This window comes from Myxocyprinus asiaticus, chromosome 49 (assembly GCF_019703515.2).
Source record: "Myxocyprinus asiaticus isolate MX2 ecotype Aquarium Trade chromosome 49, UBuf_Myxa_2, whole genome shotgun sequence".
NCBI lineage: Eukaryota > Metazoa > Chordata > Actinopteri > Cypriniformes > Catostomidae > Myxocyprinus > Myxocyprinus asiaticus.
In genome coordinates this window covers 2,947,164-2,966,340 of record NC_059392.1, presented here as the reverse complement: position 1 = coordinate 2,966,340, position 19,177 = coordinate 2,947,164, and the positions used below count along the sequence as shown (strand labels likewise).

The 19,177-nt window shown below is 36.8% G+C and overlaps 1 protein-coding gene across 5 annotated transcripts in view; it reads right to left on the bottom strand.

Moving 5' to 3' along the window:
• The window catches only part of LOC127438034 (receptor-type tyrosine-protein phosphatase S-like), a 276,854-nt gene that overhangs the window by 212,832 nt on the left and 44,845 nt on the right, over window positions 1-19,177 (bottom strand). For all 5 annotated transcript variants that reach the window (XM_051693295.1, XM_051693296.1, XM_051693297.1 and 2 more), the window contains exon 2: window positions 4,985-5,065. The gene's annotated coding sequence lies outside the window, so the exon portion shown is untranslated. The remainder of the gene's footprint in view (window positions 1-4,984; window positions 5,066-19,177) is intronic.

Below are 19,177 nucleotides of genomic sequence, written 5' to 3'. Positions count from 1 at the left end.
TAAATCCCGTTGTTTTTACAAAAAACAAAAAAATCCTGTAAATGTTATAGTTTAAAACTGTTGTTTTTACGGTATATTTTATGGTATAGTACTGTCGTTTATATTATTAAATTATAAACTTAATATATTAACCTTCTGAAACTGTAAAAATCTGCTTTTTACTTTATAAGGTAATGTTAATCACTGTAGTATTTACAGAACAGCACATGAAGTTCACCAATAGTGGCTCTTCCAGGATCAATGACCAATAAACATGTAGAGACAGTGCTCAGTGTCACTCACACAAACAATAAACAACATCAGTGTGACGCGTGTGAAATTAAAATAATGCAATAAACATTAACTAAACTACATTAAATATAACACAGAACACCCCAATGTACATAACTGATATTAAAAATAAGAAACATAAATATTCTCATAAAATATACGGAAATGTATTGGTCACGCAGGGAATTCTGGGAACGCCTGATTATTTTTTACTGTAATTTTAACAATAATTTACCGTGGAGGCCTGGGTAGCTCAGCGAGTACTGACGCTGACTACCATCCCTTGAGTCGCGAGTTTGAATCCAGGGCGTGCTGAGTGACTCCAGCCAGGTCTCCTAAGCAATCAAATTGGCCCAGCTGCTAGGGAGGGTAGAGTCACATGGGGTAACCTCCTCGTGGTCGTGATTAGGGGTTCTCGCTCTCAATGGGGCGTGTGGTAATTTCTGCGTGGATCGCGGAGAGTAGCATGAGCCTCCACATGCTGTGAGTCTCCGCGGTGTCATGCACAACGAGTCACGTGATAAGATGCGCGGATTGACGGTCTCAGAAGCGGAGGCAACTGAGACTTGTCCTCCGCCACCCGGACTGAGGTGAGTAACTGCACCACTGTGAGGACCTACTAAGTAATGGGAATTGGGCAGTCCAAATTGGGAGAAAAGGGGATAAAATAAATAAATAAATAAATAAATACTGTAAAATGTACATGTACTCTCTTCTTAAACATTATATAAATTTTAACCGTTAATTATACGGGAAAATCACACTTTTTACATCAAAATTTATTTTATTTTTACAATATTTTACCATAAAACTACGTGTTGTCTTTTCAAATATATTTACAAATTTAACGTATATTTTATGGTAACTACTTGTTAACCAATTTAGATTTTTCACTGTAGCATTTTCACAGTCTTTTACCGTTAAAATTATGGACATTGTTTACAGTGGGTATACACTACAAACTGCCTACTATTTATTTTATTTTTTTTAAGTATGTGAAACAGTTGTCATGACCCATTCAGTATGCAGCGCTCAACGTTTCAAACAGTAGTATGCTACACTGTTGTTTAAAGAAATGCTACATTGCAGTATGCCATATATATATATATATATGGCGTGAAAATGTTTTTTTTTCACAGTTTAATTCACAGATACTTTTGGAAAACGATAGCATTAGTTAACTGAAAACAGAGTTTTCAAACTTAAACGGATTAGCGTGGAAATGACCTTACTGTGCAGTAAACAGTAAATACAGCCTTTTATTTAAACAAAAAAATATATGTGAAACCGTATTCAATATGCAACACTAAATGTTTCAAACAATATTTTCCAACTTTGCCATTTTTAAAATAGTAGTATGCTACGTTGCTGCATGCTATATTTATAGATATGTGGCTACTTTTGAATGGCCGTCAACAGCAAAATATGGGTTTTGCACGGAGGATGGTGTACACTTAAAAAAAAAATCATTTATGAGTTTTTTGTGGTAAAAATATCAAAACATCCTTAAAACATGACTTGAGAAGCAGAATGGCATAAGATATTCTGTCTTGCTTTCAGAGAAATCTAGCGAAATTTGGTGCGATTTGTGTTTACAACAAGAAACAACTATTTGCCAATGGGCTAAGAAAAATAAACTTGTTTTCCCTTAGAATCAGTTTTTTTTTCTTACCCCATTGGCATACAGCTTTTTCATGTTATAAGCATAAATGTTACTAAATTTGGTTAGATTTCTCTGAAAACAAGACAAAATATTTTGTCATTTTGCTTCTCAAGTAAATGTATCTTGTTTTAAGAATGTTTAGATAATTTATACTGGAAAACAAGACAAAATCGTCTGTAAGAAAGCGATTCTTTGTCATGTAGTTACAGTGTCTACCAGCAGGGGCTAACTGAACTTTGCTAACTAGCCAAACATTGACCCCTTGCGTTCCCACATATTGTTAAGGCTTTGAAAACAAGAAAATACATTAACACTGGCTGGGTTTCAGAAGACGGCATACATGACAATAACCCCCCTCCAAACCCCCATAATCAAATGTTCTCTCTGAAAGACTGATTATAAATATCACGCAAATAAAAAATTATCCTCTTTCCCCATCCGACACAGCACTCCGTCAGAGCCCCATTACTGGAACATCTAAGCAGCTATGCGTCTTTGATTCCCAAACACCATAAAATAATATAAGCTGGCACAATAAAAATTCATCACCTCTGGCCTTGCGCTTCTTTCACATTTCTTTAAATACCGCCATAAATAATCGGAGCGTTGATAATTGAATAAAGGTAATTTATTGCTGTTTCTTTTTTATGTAGATTAAAGTTGGAAGGCAAAGCCAATGGGGGGGGGCGGCGGCGTATTTAATAGATCGTTGGGCATGCTTTTGGCTTGTCAACCAAAATGCACCCCCCCCCCACCCAGTGCAACACAATGGCTCCAATGCATGCGTAAAGATTAACAGTGCTTTGTTTAACTGCAAACCGGTCAGTAGAGAGCCATGTGTTGCAAAAGCAAGACCCAAGTGGACGTTCTTTTGTTCAATGAGGTGTGCTGTTTGTAGGCCCTGCTCACAAATGAGTAGCCTTCCAGCACAAATACAAATAAAATCGGTTTACCATCAGCAAGGGGAAGACAAGGAATCCAGGACCACATACTATAGAGTGTAATAAAACCGAAATGTCTTTGTGGACCAGACACAATGCTCATATCTCACCTTTACAGCAGTACTGCATGCAATATTCAGCTTATCACATTTCTCGGCCTTTCTCTCTCTCAGAAATAACCTACGGCTACAAGTGCACGTGTGTCAACACTATGCACTCCACTTGTTGAGAAGAAACAGGTTCAGACTGCAAGTAATCCCTTGAACATGCTCCGTTTGGCTTCTGATACCAGCACAGACTTGAGGCTAAACTCAAGAGTCTTGATCATTGACACCAAAAAGGAAGTATACACTTACATATCTCCGTAAAAACCTGTTGGATAAAAGTGTTTTGACATGAGGTGAACAATATATAAGTGGCCGATATATTATCGATATTGATGGTCCAGGGGGCCTGGGTAGCTCAGCGAGTACTGACGCTGACTACCACACCTGGAGTCACGAGTTCGAATCCAGGGCGTGCTTAGTGACTCCAGCCAGGTCTCCTAAGCAACCAAATTGGCCCGGTTGCTAGGGAGGGTAGAATCACATGGGGTAACCTCCTTTTGGTCGCGATTAGTGGTTCTCTCTCTCAATGGGGCGTGTGGTAAGTTGTGTGTGGATCACGGAGGGTAGCATGAGCCTCCACATGCTGTGAGTCTCTGCAGTGTCATGCACAGCTAGCCACGTGATAAGATGCACGGATTGACATTCTCAGAAGCGGAGGCAACTGAGACTTGTCCTCCGCCACCCGGACTGAGGTGAGTAACTGCACCACCATGAGGACCTACTAAGTAATGGGAATTGGGCAGTCCAATTTGGGAGAAAAGGGGATAAAATAAATAAATAAATAAATAAATACTGTAAAATGTACATGTACTCTCTTCTTAAACATTATATAAATTTTAACCGTTAATTATACGGGAAAATCACACTTTTTACATCAAAATTTATTTTATTTTTACAATATTTTACAGTAAAACTACGTGTTGTCTTTTTAAATATATTTACAAATTTAACGTATATTTTACGGTAACTACTCGTTAACCAATTTAGATTTTTCACTGTAGCATTTCACTTGTCCTCCGCCACCCGGATTGAGGTGAGTAACCGCGCCACCACGAGGACCTTCAAAGTAGTGGGAATTGGGCATTCCAAATTGGGAGTAAAGGGGATAAAAATAAAAAAATACCGATGGTCCAATTACAGCCGATAATTGTAAGCACTAATGTGTAATAGTTTATTCACTTGTGACGTTATTTTATTTATTTTTATTTTTAATAAGTGTGACCTGGAAAGACTCTTGGCCGTATTCAGGAAACACTCAGAGAAGATATTTGTCTAAATCAAAAACCATTCTTGTGTAAACCGTCCCATTGAATTCAATTTAATGGCTTTAGTTTGGGCTCATTTTAACGGCATAATCTGCTCTAAGTAACGCTCTGCCATTTTCCATTTTGCGTTTATGTTGTTTCAAGTAATAAGCAGAAAAGCAACAAACATCGGCATCTATATCTGACTTTGAGGCTGTTCAAACAAGACTCATTCAATCTGCGCTACTTTTGAATCGTTCTTATAAATGTCCTCAGATGGACGTCTTAAGGCGTGGCCTCATTTACCTTTGCACGGCTAAATTTCGTTGGTGAAGAAGGTGTGGGCAGATGTTTAAACATGCGCACTCCACACGAAAACTGTGGGGGGAAATTCTTCGTCACCGGAAGTCCATCGCGCAAAATACACAGTCGCACTGATTCCCATTTAAATGATTGTATTTCACCATGCAAAGGTAAATGTGACTGCACCTTTAGGCTACTGCACTGTATTTCTAGAGAATTAGCCTTTAGCAGCATAAAACAATGCTTAAACATGGGAAGCTCTTCGGCATCGGAAGTCCATCACGTGAAATTTACGATTGTGCGGATTCCTATTGAGATGACTGTATTTCACCTGTGGTATTTCACCATCCGAAGCTAAATGTGACTGCACTGTAACAGCATTAAGAGCGCAATTAGGGTCAGTTTTGATTTCATTGACTTTAACAACAGTTCATCATAAACAAAAGTCATTGTTACCTCTCTGTTGTTTTCAAAACTCTTTCAGCTTCATTCTTCGGTTGGTTTTAGTGGCGTTTTCCTCTGTTGCCTTGGTTGCACCTTGAGCAAAGAGAAAAAAATGAAATAGGAATGTTAATGAAAAGGACTGACAAATGAACAGCAGTTCACAAGCAACATTTTTCCTTTCTGTAGCTGCTGAGTGACTGTTGGGGAAGAAAATATATTTTGTTTTAAGAATGTCCAATGCAATCGAGAACCACTGGTGTACACACACTCTCTCTCTCTCTCTCTCTCAAAAAAAAAAATAAAATAAAAAAAATAAAAAATGGTACCGTTTAAGGTATAAGGCCATCATTGGGATGGTACCCTTGTTTTGGGTAGATATTTGTACCCTTAAGGAAACAAAAAGGTACGTTTTTTTTGTTCCCAGAGAAACAAAATATATAAATTTAAAGCTGCACTACAGAACCTCAGGCTCTCTAGTGACATCTGTGGTTGAAACCTAAAATTGCAAGCAAATTGCAGAGGAACATTTTACGTGAGTTGTGTTTCAGCACTGCTCTTCTGCGCAGATGAATCTCATGGTTTGGGGTAACCTGCTTTGCCTGTGATCACCACTCGGAAATATTAATCTGCAGAGCCGAAGTCAAAACGTGCAATTTTCATGTTGATATAATGTTCGTTTAGACATTTATAACAGAGATATTTCTTGCTTTGAGGATGATATACAACACTATTATTTACACATTTTATGTGATTATTCAAGTGTTATTTTAAATATTTCCTTAATCGTTTCTTTGTAAAGAAGTACATTTATAATAGAACGATGGGTACATGCTAAGGAAATTAATATACATTACTGTTCTATGAATTCGGTATATTATAAACAACTTCAGATGAGCATACATTCATGGGAAATACACCTTGTACCTATAGTGGCTTTTAGATGCAAGTGTAAAGTATGTTTTGGACTAATTCATTACTTTTGAAACATTACAGAGAAGGCCACTTTTCACTACTGTCACAAAGTTTATAGTTCCACTAGTTTATCGTTAACAACCTGCCAAAGGATTTGTGCCCCAGTTGTACTGTTCATTCGATTCTTCCATTTATCTTTCTACTCTTCCTTCTCCAAGCCTGTAGACAAACCCCAGCCTCTTCTGGGGTGCGGTTTCCACGACAACAAGCCAGGCAGCCAGCGGCCAAACTTGATTCCCCATCCTGGCGGGCCACTTTAATTTGAGACTACCCAATCATAACAGCTGAGAGCTGCGAGAGGTCCCTGAAGGCCCCGGGCCGGGGAGGGTGGGCCGCACAGTGCCCTCTTAGCTCTCGCTGCCAAAACGAGCAAGCGCCCGCACTGGGAATTTGTTTAATGCACGACATTTATTCTCCGCACACATGCTGGTGCACAACCGCTCCCTCGTAGCGGACGCTCCCTCCATCCTTCATTAAACAGGCAGAATGTTGCATGGCTCTGAGCTAACGCTAGTGCTAGCCCACGAGGGGATGCGACAGTACATTAGCCTCAATGCTCCGAGAGGACACCTGTCTGAGAGGGTCTACAGTATACTGACAATTTAAAATATGTGTCTTTGCATCACATAAGAAATATCAAAACTTGTGGCATTTCTTTTAAAGAAAGATCGCACAGAGCTGTATATTAAACTATTTTATTATGATACGGGTGGAGTCGTGCTCTTCAGTGCTCTTTAGTAAGAGTCTAAATGTAGATGATTTTGTCACGGCCCCTCCAACATACTGGCACTGGAAGCGGTCACTGTAACGACAGATGGTGTAGCATCATGGTGCAGGGTAAATTTGGAGATGGTGGTACTGTGATGAAAAACAAAAGGCAAAAGGCTTCAGAGGGATGTGCAGAGGGATCGCTCATGCTTTCAGAAGTGAAAAACTTAACAGGAAGAGAGTGAATTATATTATGAAACTTGGGCAAATTAGTCATTTTTTAACTGGGAATATGGTTTGGACCACTATTAAAAAAAAAACTTTATCTTAAGTATGTATAAATAAAGCATTCAGTATGTCTCATAAAACACACTGTAACCAATTATACCTTTTACACTGCAAAATAATTTTCTTACTGATTATTTTTGTCTTATTTTTCAGTTAAATATCTAAACATACTTAAAACAAGAAAATATTACTTGAGAAGCAGAATGACTTCCTGTTTAAGGTGACAAAAAAAAAAAAAGGTTGCCAATGGTGTAAGAAAAATAAACTTGTTTTTCCTTTAAATCAGGTTTTTTTTTATTTTTCCATATCCCATTGGCAAATTATTCTTTTTTTCTAGTTATAGGCATAAGCATAAACATACCATAAAACAAGACAAAATGGTGTCCTCTTGATTCTCAACTAAATGTATCTTGTTTAAAAAAAATTTAAGGTAATAAAACATAAAAACTAAATAACTAAACCCCATAAAGCCATTTGAATAAAATATGATACACAACGTTTGACGGCTCCTGTTTCACTCTCTGTTCAAGCTAAAGAGCCAAACAACCTATGGTATGTAAGTTTCACATGTTTATGGCACCATCTAGTGGTTACTTGTGAAAAAAAAGTGGTTTCAGTGTTTATATCGATCTATTTAAAATGCTGGCGGACTTGTGTGAAAAGTGACTCTTATGTTGGGATGAATGACAGCTTATTTTAATAAAGTAAAAGTGACTAATGATTATATTGTTAATGATATTTTAAAATGAGTATTTGCTGAATATCAGCAACTTGTGCTTGGTTAAAATTTTGTATATTATTATATTTAAAAAAAAACAATCCATGTATCAAATATGATACAACAGGCTTTTGAGGTTTATCTCTCAATCATCATTACATTACATTCATGCCACAACAAAAAAAATCAGAGCTTTGAAAATTCTGACATATACATTTTATAAGATATAAAGTGTGAACTAATATTTCTGTGCATTTTCATATATGCAGCCTGCTCTGTCATTATAAAGATCTCATTATATTACATTACAAGCTATTATGATGTCATCTTACCATAAGTTCCTGAGACCCAGCGAAAAAAGTTTTACAATTTCCCTTTTTTAAAGGTCAATATAGTGTTTGGTGCATAAAATACATATGATCAAAATTCTTTATTGAAAATAGAATATTGTATTTGATGTGCTGAACTGAACTGATATACTTCAATCCATATTTATAGACCAGGGAGAGGAAGTTGTCATGGTCAAACTCGCCAACATTTGGTATCTTTGAAAAGCCCAGGGAGTCCTCTGGTAATACCCCAAGATTTACCACTGTAGCATGTAGTATGGGCTAAGATAAACTTACAAAACAAATGTCCTACACAAAAATGAATTGCTGGGCCTCAAGAGGATAAAGACCTTTAAAGTCTAATGTATCAAATTTGATGCATAAAAAAACAAAAACAAACTGTTTGTCTAACAGTCTAATTAACAGGGTTAAGCATTTGATACAACTGACCTATTATGTAAATATGTGTTGTTGCATTGTACTTACATTTAAAATACCTGCATTTAATTACATCTGTAGTTACACTGTTAACCTTACCCCAACCCTAAACCGACCCGTACCTCAACCTCAGTAGCAGCGAATGTGAATCCTGTTAGAATTTTGCAGAACAACATGTAGTTGCACAATAAATACATTGTATTGTATGTATTTGAATGTTAGTACATAGTAGTTAAAGACACTAAATGTAAAGTGGGACCAAAAAAATATATGTAAAGAAAAGGAAACATATTAAGACCATCAAGACTCATTGCACTGTGTTTTACACTATTTTCATGAAAATTAAGCAATTAACAATTATACTTTATTTAAATAAAAAATGTGTAATATTAAGTAATATATTTTATTTTAACATTACTTTAATAGGGGGGCCTGGGTAGCTCAGTGTGTACTGACACTGACTACCACCCCTGGAGTCGTGAGTTCGAATCTAGGGCGTGCTGAGTGACTCCAGCCAGGTCTCCTAAGCAACCAAATTGGCCCGGTTGCTAGGGAGGGTAGAGTCACATGGCGTAACTTCCTCGTGGTCGCTATAATGTGGTTCTCGCTCTCGGTGGGGTGCGTGGTGAGTTGTGCGTGGATGTCGTGGAGAATAGCGTGAAGCCTCCACACGCTCTACGTTTCCGCGGTAACGCGCTCAACATGCCACGTGATAAGATGCGCGGATTGACGGTCTCAGACGCGGAGGCAACTGAGATTCGTCCTCCGCCACCCGGATTGAGGCGAGTCACTACGCCACCACGAGGACTTAGAGCGCATTGGGAATTGGGCATTCCAGATTGGGGAGAAAGTAAAATAAAATAAAAAATACATTATTTTAATAGTTTACAATTCTAACACATTATTTATAAATATTTACACATTTAAGTAATATATAAATTAAGTAAAACTGAAAAGTACAATTGTAATTATGCATAATGGTAGTATGTGTTGTTCTGCCTTAAATTTATTCTGATTTCAATAATAAAAAAGGACATGATTATTTCCATTACTGAATGGGCTTTGTTGTCTTCACATAAATGCATCTTGATGCATTATATTTTATATACAGGCTTCATGTAATGTGTTGCCAAAATTACTTATCTCTAATTATGACTGAGTGTAATTATCAAAACCAATGAATGACGTGTCTCACAAGCCAGCGACTGAATTACAGAGCACAAATGATGTGAAAACAAATCCGCAGTAAATGCGCCGATGACAATGGGAATGTTGTGTCGACCACACTAAGTTGAAACCCCAGAGGTCACAGGACAATAAAAACTAAATTGATTCAGTTACCATACAAATAAATCCAGTACTATGCCCGAGAAAGTCAGGGAAAAGTTATGGCTATCATCAGAATTAATGGGAATATTTCCATTTTGTCATCTGACACACAAGTATGCCATACATAATGACTTCAAAGATGAATTCTAGAGCGCACAAACCATGACATTTGACAGATTCACAGCCAATGTTCCTCTTTTTCTACTGAATTAATCTCTCTATCCCAAGCCATTTTGTTAGTGGTTCTGTTTTGTACCGATAAAAGCTACTGCATCCATTAAAAATAGCCAGCTTTATTTAAAAGCAAAATAATAATTATTTCAAGGCCTGCCAAATGAAAACAGCCACTGTTCTCGTTGATACGAGCCAATCTGGATTTGACCAGACAGCTGTACGCTCATAACTCCAGTCCAAATAAACAGATCTAAGGGATAGTTCACCCAAATAAAGAAAATTCTGTCATCATTTACTCACCCACATGTTGTTCTTAACCCGTATGACTTTCTATTTTAGGCGAACTACCCCTTTAAATATGGAATAACCACAGATCGTAATGATCTGCCTCATGATATCACACTAATAAAATAATTATTTGATGTTTTTTTAATCAAAGTAATCACATCGCCCTTCACTGACACTATGACATTGGGAACAGCACTCCGTCGCAGATGTGTCCCAGCTACTGGACTGCACATATGCAATTAATTATGATAAATCAGTAAGTGCACACCTGTTCACAACCATTCGTCCAGCCAAAAGCATCATCTCACGTGTTCTCGAACCCTGGAAGCTTTTTAGCGCCGAACGTGTTGTTTTCTGAGCCGCAAATCATGTTTCTTGATGCAAAGCCGTGATATCACTGCAACATCTACGTATACATTGCTATATGGATGTTTCTTTAACTAAAAGCATATTTATGTCCTGGGGGTTGCTTTTTAATTAAAACTAACTGATTTAAACTTCTTTTCTTTTTAAGTTACATGAAGGTCACATTAAAACTGACACATTTTGATACTTTTCAAATGCCTTTTATGTACATATTTTATATATTTTTACCCTGGTTCCAGACCAAGACCTTCAATCTAAAATTATGATTTTTTTTATAAAAATATACTCTTATTTGTTTTTTTTTAAAACTATGAAAATCTAGGCAAAAGGTTAAATAAATGATCAATTTGAATATTTATTGTTTGAAAATGATCAATTCTGAGACACTTTACTAATGTTGTGGTGTCATTTTCACAAAAAACAACCATTTTAATAATTAATAACTAATTCAGTGCTTTCCAAAAGTTAGTGTTCTTGTTTATCGGTGACAAGCGCATGCTTGAAAAAAAAATAAATAAGAAAAATATCACAACAACATAAGTTATTGTGTCATTTCCAATCAAGCTGTAATTGACAAATTATGCAAAAAGTGCTAAGATTTTATTTCACTGCATGCATTTAGGATACACATAATGCTAGGTAAGAAATTAGCCTTAGCAAGACAAAGGAGTCAGCCATTTTATATATATATATACATACACAAGTCAGAAATTTACATACACCTTAGCCAAATACATTTAAACTCAGTTTTTCACAATCTTTGACATTTAATCGTAGAAAACATTCCCTGTCTTAGGTCAGTTAGGATCACTATTTTAAGAATGTGAAATGTCAGAATAATAGTAGAGAGAACGATTTATTTCAGCTTTTATTTCTTTCATCACATTCCCAGTGGGTCAGAAGTTTACATACACTTTGTTAGTATTTGGTAGCATTGCCTTTAAATTGTTTAACTTGGGTCAAACGTTTTGGGTAGCCTTCCGCAAGCTTCCCACAATAAGTTGCTGGAATTTTGTCCCATTCCTCCAGACAGAACTGGTGTAACTGAGTCAGGTTTGTAGGCCTCCTTGCTCGCACACGCTTTTTCAGTTCTGCCCACAAATTTTCTCTCAGATTGAGGTCAGTGCTTTGTGATGGCCACTCCAATACCTTGATTTTGTTGTCCTTAAACCATTTTGCCACAACTTTGGAGGTATGCTTGGGGTCATTGTCCATTTGGAAGACCCATTTACGAACGAGCTTTAACTACCTGGCTGATGTCTTGAGATGTTGCTTCAATATATCCACAAAAGCACCTACACAACATGATGCTGCCACCCCCATGCTTCACGGTTTGGATGGTGTTCTTCAGCTTGCAAGCCTCACCCTTTTTCCTCCAAACATAACGATGTTCATTATGGCCAAACAGTAAAATTTTTGTTTCATCAGACCAAAGGACATTTCCCCAGAAAGTAAGATCTTTGTCCCCATGTGCACTTGCAAACTGTAGTCTGGCTTTTTTATGGTGGTTTTGGAGCATTGGCTTCTTCCTTGCTGAGCAGCCTCTCAGGTTATATCAACATAGGACTCGTTTTACTGTGGATATAGATACTTCTCTACCTGTTTCATCCAGCACCTTCACAAGGTCCTTTGCTATTGTTCTGGGATTGATTTACACTTTTCGCACCAAACTACGTTCATCTCTAGGAGACAGAATGTGTCTCCTTCCTGAGCGGTATGATGGCTGTGTGGTCCATGGTGTTTATACTTGCATACTATTGTTTGTACAGATGAACGTGGTACCTTCAGGCATTTGGAAATTGCTCCCAAGGATGAACCAGACTTGTGGAAGACCACAATTATTTTCTGAGGTCTTGGCTGATTTCTTTTGATTTTCCCATGATGTCAAGGCACTGAGTTTGAAGGTAGGCCTTAAAATACATCCACAGGTACACTTCCAATTCAGTACACCTCCTATCAGAAGCTAATTGTCTAAAGGCTTGACATCATTTTCTGGAATTTTCCAAGCTACTTAAAGGCACAGTTAACTTAGTGTATGTAAACTTCTGACCCACTGGAATTGTGATATAGTCAATTAAAAGTGAAACAATCTGTCTGTAAACAAATGTTGAAAAGAATTACTCATGTCATGCACAAAGTAGATGTCCTAAACGACTTGCCAAAACTATAGTTTGCTAATATTAAGTGTGTGGATTGGTTAAAAATATTTTTTTTTGAAGTGCATGCAAACTTCTGACTTCAACTGTATATATATATATATATATATATATATATATATATATATATATATATATATATATATATATATATAAATCTTTGGAAAGTCATTTACAACTCAGGCTGTAATTTTGTCAAATTATGTAAAAAGTGTGAAAATATTGTGTGATATGATATTAGCCATAGCAAAGCAAAGGAGTCAGCCATTTTATTCCAAGAATTATTTTTTTATAGTCATTTTCACCACAGAATAATCTGAAATGTTGTAGAAATTACATTTGTTTCTTCTGATAAATGCCAGAATTCTCCTGTGATTCATATATATCCACTGTTTGATATTGTCAGTAGACTAATTAAATTAACTAGTAAAGAGTAAACAAAGTGTGTTTTAAGAGAGCTTATTTTCTAAAAGCGCCAACAGTTGAAGAAGCGCCAATAAATCCATTATCAAGATATCAAGACAGAACACAAAACACGAACTGGAGATTCTAACTAAGCAGGCAGCGGCTTCATCCACATACAGTCCGCATACATTTTGCACCATGTCAGCATGAAATTAATCTAAGGTTTCGGTATGAATATACATGATGCATATAATCTGTATTTATCCTGAGCTGGTGGATCGTCGAAAAATAATGTTGTATATTATAACTATATCCTACTAGTGTAGGATTTGTGCCATGGAACTCTGAGCTGCCTTTGACGTCTGGAACGCCGGACGAGAGCTTGGCAAAGCCTGGATCATCCGACGCTAATCCATACTCATTAGAAATGAGCTGTATGATACCACAGCAATAGCCCCCCAATAAGGGGGTGGATAAATAGCGGCTTTGATGGCAAATGTAAAAAATTACTACAGATAAGCACTTGCAAATAGCCCTGTAAATAAAACACACACACAAACAGTTCCAGAAGCCAGGAGAGGAGCTATAATGTTGATTGCTATGACAACATCTGCATTATCTCTAGAAGAGATGGCCGGCATTTGTCCAATCGCACAGAGCACTTGAGGGAAGCGAAAGCCTTTTATTGAAATGAAATGCGCTTGAGGCACTGACATTATGAATCAGCTCTTGGCGGTGAGGCTGTGCGCTCTTTGACACTCACAGGGCGTGCCACTGTCTCTGATAATTTTTGAAGAGATTGTCAACTCAAATAATGCTCCAGAACACGTCGAACAGGGTGAATTGTCTCCTTCCTTTTTCAGAAAAAAAAAAAACCTTCTGACAAAACACAAACTCTGATTTTCTAGATCAGTGGTTCTCAAGAGGTGCGTTGTGACTCAAAAATGGGTTGCAGGTCTGTTCTGATTGGCTTGCGAATAGCCGGGGAAATAACAATGCTAAATACAAATAATAAAATGGAAATAACCTTACAATCATCCATTGTTAAGATAGCGAAATAAAAAGTAACGTTGAAAAAGGGAGAAAACATTTCCATGTTTTTTATTGTTGACAATAAATATTGAGTACAAATTAAATCAAAACTTTATTTTTGTAAAATAAAGTAACGTAATATAGCTAATACTAGTAATATTTTTCAACCAATGTTTGTTCCATGTGTTGTAAACCACACCTCGAAATTGTATATTTAGATGCATCTACGAAATTGTGCATTGGGCATACTAATTTAATACGTTTCGATGTTTGAAGTGAAAAGTAAAATTTTTCAGATGTTAAAATACCTTCTCGTGTCTCAGTTTGATATGCAGTCAACTATAAGTAAGCCATTCATTGGCTGATTTCTCTGACAAGTGTAAAAATTCAGCATTTTTACGTGCGCAATTAAAATCAAGTTACAGCTGGTTTTTCGTAGACGAGCAACAGTCTTCATTTGTCTGTCCAATATACTCAAAACAATGCGTAATCAAATATTTGAAGGGAAGACGACAAATATGCTGGGTTAAATACATGTTGCGCGTCACCTCTGTCTTTCGAGCTATGCACACAACGTCAAGTCCAATTGTGGTTCAATTAACGTAGCTGCACAATGCTGAGCTACAATCGCATAATCAAGGTTTACTTTTAGAAATTCGATTTTAGTCGAACTAAAATTATAATTTGTCTTAATGTAAATGCTTTAGTCTGACTGAAATCAATCAGTCAGATTTTTGTTAAGTCGAACTAAAGCATTTACATGACATTTTATAAAGACTTTTATCATAGTCCGACTGAAATCTAACTTTTAAAGTGCCTGTAAATGCTCCAGTCAGGCTTCCTAAGCAACCAATTGGCCCGGTTGCTAGGGTGGGTAGAGTCAAGTTGTGTTAACCTCCTTGTGGTCGCTATAATGTGGTTCTTGCTCTCGGTGGGGCGTGTGGTGAGTTGTGCATGGATGCGTGAAGCCTCCACACGCGCTAGGTCTTTGCGGTAACGCGCTCAACAAGCCACGTGATAAGATGCGCGGATTGACGGTCTCAGACACGGAGCCAACTGAGATTCATCCTCTGCCACCTGGACTGAGTCACTACACCACCACGAGGACTTAGAGCGCATTGGGAATTGGGCATTCCAAATTGGGGCCTGTTAACGTACTGACTGTGACTCTGTTGTGCTATTAAAACGTTGCTGCTTGTTTTAGCGTCTCGACCAGCTCGAAACATCAACAATGGCTTAACCAATGGCATGAGTTTTGTGAGCAGAGCTATCTACTTTCTGACCAATGGAAGACCGAGACAGTGTTTGGGAAACCTGTTCGAAAAAAATCAATTTTCACATTTAGTTTGGTGATGCTAGTGGCGTAGAAATGACTTCATTTCTTGTTGACGTGTACGATAAACAATTTTGCTACTGTTTTGGGTAGCCAAAAGACGTTATGGTAATATTGATGTTTCGATGTTTGATTTTAAAAAGTGAAAAGTTACATTAAACTACTTTCTCATATCTTAGTTTAATATGCAGTCAGCTATAAGTAAGCCATTCGTAGGCTGATTTTTCAAAAAAAAAAAAAGTCTCAGTACGTTTACTTGTGCAATTAAATTCGAGCTACAGCAGGTTTTTCGTAGTCGAGCTACAGTCTTCATTTGTCTGTTCAAATATACACGATACAATGCGTAATCAAATATTTGAATGAATGGCGACAAATACGCTGGGTTAAATACATGTTGCACGTCACCTCTCTCTTTCAAAGGTACGCGCACAATGCCGAATCCAATTGTGGTTCGATTAACGTAGCTGGATGAAGCTGAGCTACAATAGCATATTCAAGGTCTACTTTTAATAAAAAATATTTTAGACAAACTAAAATAATAATTTTTCTTTTTAAAATGTCATTTAAATGTTTTAGTCTGACTTAAATCATACCAGTCTGACTGTTGCGAAGTAGCATTTACATGACGTTTTAAAAACATGAATTATTTTTCTCCGACTGAAATCGAACTTTTAAAGTGCATGTAAATCAAAACTTTGCTGTTTGTTTTAGCATCTTGACCAGCCCCACACAGCAGCATTAGCTCAAGCAATGGCATGAATTTTTGGAACGAAGCTATCCATTTTCCGACCAATGGAAGACCGGGCAAGTTTTTAAAAATACTGTACAAAAGCAGTCCATTTTCAGATTTTGTTTGGTGATGCTACTAATGCTAGAAATTAGTTCACCGTGTTTTGTTGACATTGTGTATGTCGCCAAAAGACGACAAATATGCCGACAAATACGTTAAATTCACGTTACGCATCTCTTGTCTTTCAGAGCATGCTCACAAAATCTAGTCAAATTATGGATTAATTATTGTAGCTTGATGGAGCCAAACTGCAATCGCATTTTCTAGGTCTACTTTAAAGGTTTGATTTCAGTCAAAATTAAATAAAAATTTGTCTTTTTTAAATGTCATTTAAACGTTTAGTCTGACTTTGATCTTTGCAAAGTCAGACTATTTTAAAATGATGAATTATTTTTGAATTTTCAAATAAATCGAATTTTAAAAGTGCATGTAAACGTACTGATTGTAGCTCTGTTGCGCTATTAAAAGGTTGCTTATTTTTTTAGCGTTTTGACCAGCCGACACAACAACAATGGCGTGACTTTTCGGGATGTAGCTATCTGTTTTTTGACCAGTGGGAGACTGGGCGTGTGTTCTGCGAACATGTTTGAAAACTATTCTTGCGTTGATATTACTTTACCGTTTTTTGTTGTTGTTGTTGTTGACATTGTATACAATAAAAGATTTTGATTCTGTTCTGAGATTGTCACTTTAAGTCCAATCAGCTTCATCAAAAAAACCAGTGGTGCATCTCCCCCATCTCCTCTCGAAAACTCAATCTTCCAGTTTCCTGTTGACATTCAGCGCATCTGGTTTTCCTCGGAAAGTTGTAATACAGATACTGTATATCATCTCCGTTGTCTTAATTTGGCATCCGCCAAAATAACCCATTATAACTTCAGACAAATTTCTAAATAAATTACAGCTATGCTATCCTTGTTAGATGCAATCTTTTTTCCTGTGCAAATTACAAATTTAAACCCATTTAGCAAGGTGCCCTGAGTAACTTGAAGCAGTTCGGATTGAAGCCACGATATAATCAAAACCTCGACTGCCGTGTCTGTGTGAGTAATGTAGATAGTTACTTCAGGCTTAGACAAAGCAGAAGGTAGATATGAATCTACCTCAACTCAGAAAGTAGGACAACTTGAAGAGTGCTGGGTTTCATGCAAGTACTTGGTTCAAAGTGTGAACGCAGAGTGCTTTTCCTCTGATCGTGTACGACAGCCTGGTGAGGCGAAACTACAAAGTGAGTGGAGAATGATTCTCATAACAGTTATACAGCTGCAAGCCAGTCAGCTGCAATGAAAAATGTACCAACCACAGCTATTTGAAAAAGACATTGCTAACAATTGCATGGATTGTGCCTTTGAACTAAGTATTTAATATATACATTCAATAGCAATTCAAATATTCAATAACTATATAAAATAAATAATATTTATATAACACGAATGACCATTTTATTTTGATTTTTGTCAGTGATGGATAATACAAGTTACCACAGTTTTATTGTAGTAGCAATATGGTATTGATAATGGTAGTAGTATTTTGGCAGAAACTATGGGGGAAATCTAACCAGCATGTTTAAATGTGTAAATAAACTGTATTTTTACTTTTTCTGATGAAAAAATGAGTGCTTGTTTGCACAAAACTTGCCACCGCAATCCTTTGGCTTGGTTCCCTCTTTAAACATTAGTCTGTGGGATTTTTTCGTCCACTTTAGCGTCCACCAGTCAAAAATCGTAAATCCAATCGTTTAGGAAAAGCGTAACATTAATTGGTTCCATCGTGTTTATTAATACACGAAACCTATTTCAGTCTAGATGTATGGAGAACTATGCTGCTTTCATAAGTCTACGAAGACATGAGCACTTTTTTCAAGTCGGAATTTCGTAATTAAGGTAATTCCGACATGACGTGAATGCACCATTATATTATTAGCTAATTTTGTTGCATTAAGTGACGGATTAGTGGTGGTTTTCCCAACAATACTGATGTGAAAAATAAAAATACTGATTCTTGGCGTTAGAATATCGATACAGTACCATGCCATAAAAATATTGCATAAACCTCCTAGCACCAATTTTGCGTATTTATTGTAATAGTGTAAATTTTCCACGTTTATTTTGGATATTTAATATTTACTTTTACTATTATATGTATTTCTTGTAATATATAATGTGTTTATTGTATAAATTGTTGCATAATGTTTAATGTTGACTAAAAATTATATGATTAGCTCATTTTATTGCATTTTAGATAGTATTAGCTATGTTACGTTAAGTGACAGAATATTTCGCGAATATAAATAATTGACTGTTCGTTGACGTAATGCTGTATGTTTTTTTATTAGATTTTTTTCACTAACTTTCTCTGAGTGGTGGTTTCCCCAACAATATTGATGTGAAAAATTAAACCAAAAATACTGATTATTGCCGTCGGAATATCGATACAGTATCGTGCGGTAAAAATATTGCATACAATAAAATATGGATTTTTCACCCACCTCTAAATATTAGCAAACCTGTCCTGGAGAGCACAATGCTAGTCTGTTATTTCTCTTCATCTCTGCTAACACTAACCTGACTTAAAACATCTCTTAGTTGTGACCTCTATAACCGCAGATAAATAAAAGCATACATGCTCGATTGATTCGAGATACAGCCAAGTGCAGTGTTAGCTTCTAGGATCTCTGACAGAATCCATTAAAAGAACGCTTGAAAGCAAAAGCGGCCACACTAGCCTAGCAGAAAGAGAAAGATGAGGTGATAACGTTCTCTCTCAGTAAAACAGAGAGGTCTTTGAGTGGGCAGGGTTACCGAGGGGCTGCGTTTACTCCAGCTCTTGTCTCGCTGGATTAAACTAATCAAAACACCAGTCAGACTTAAAGCACCAGT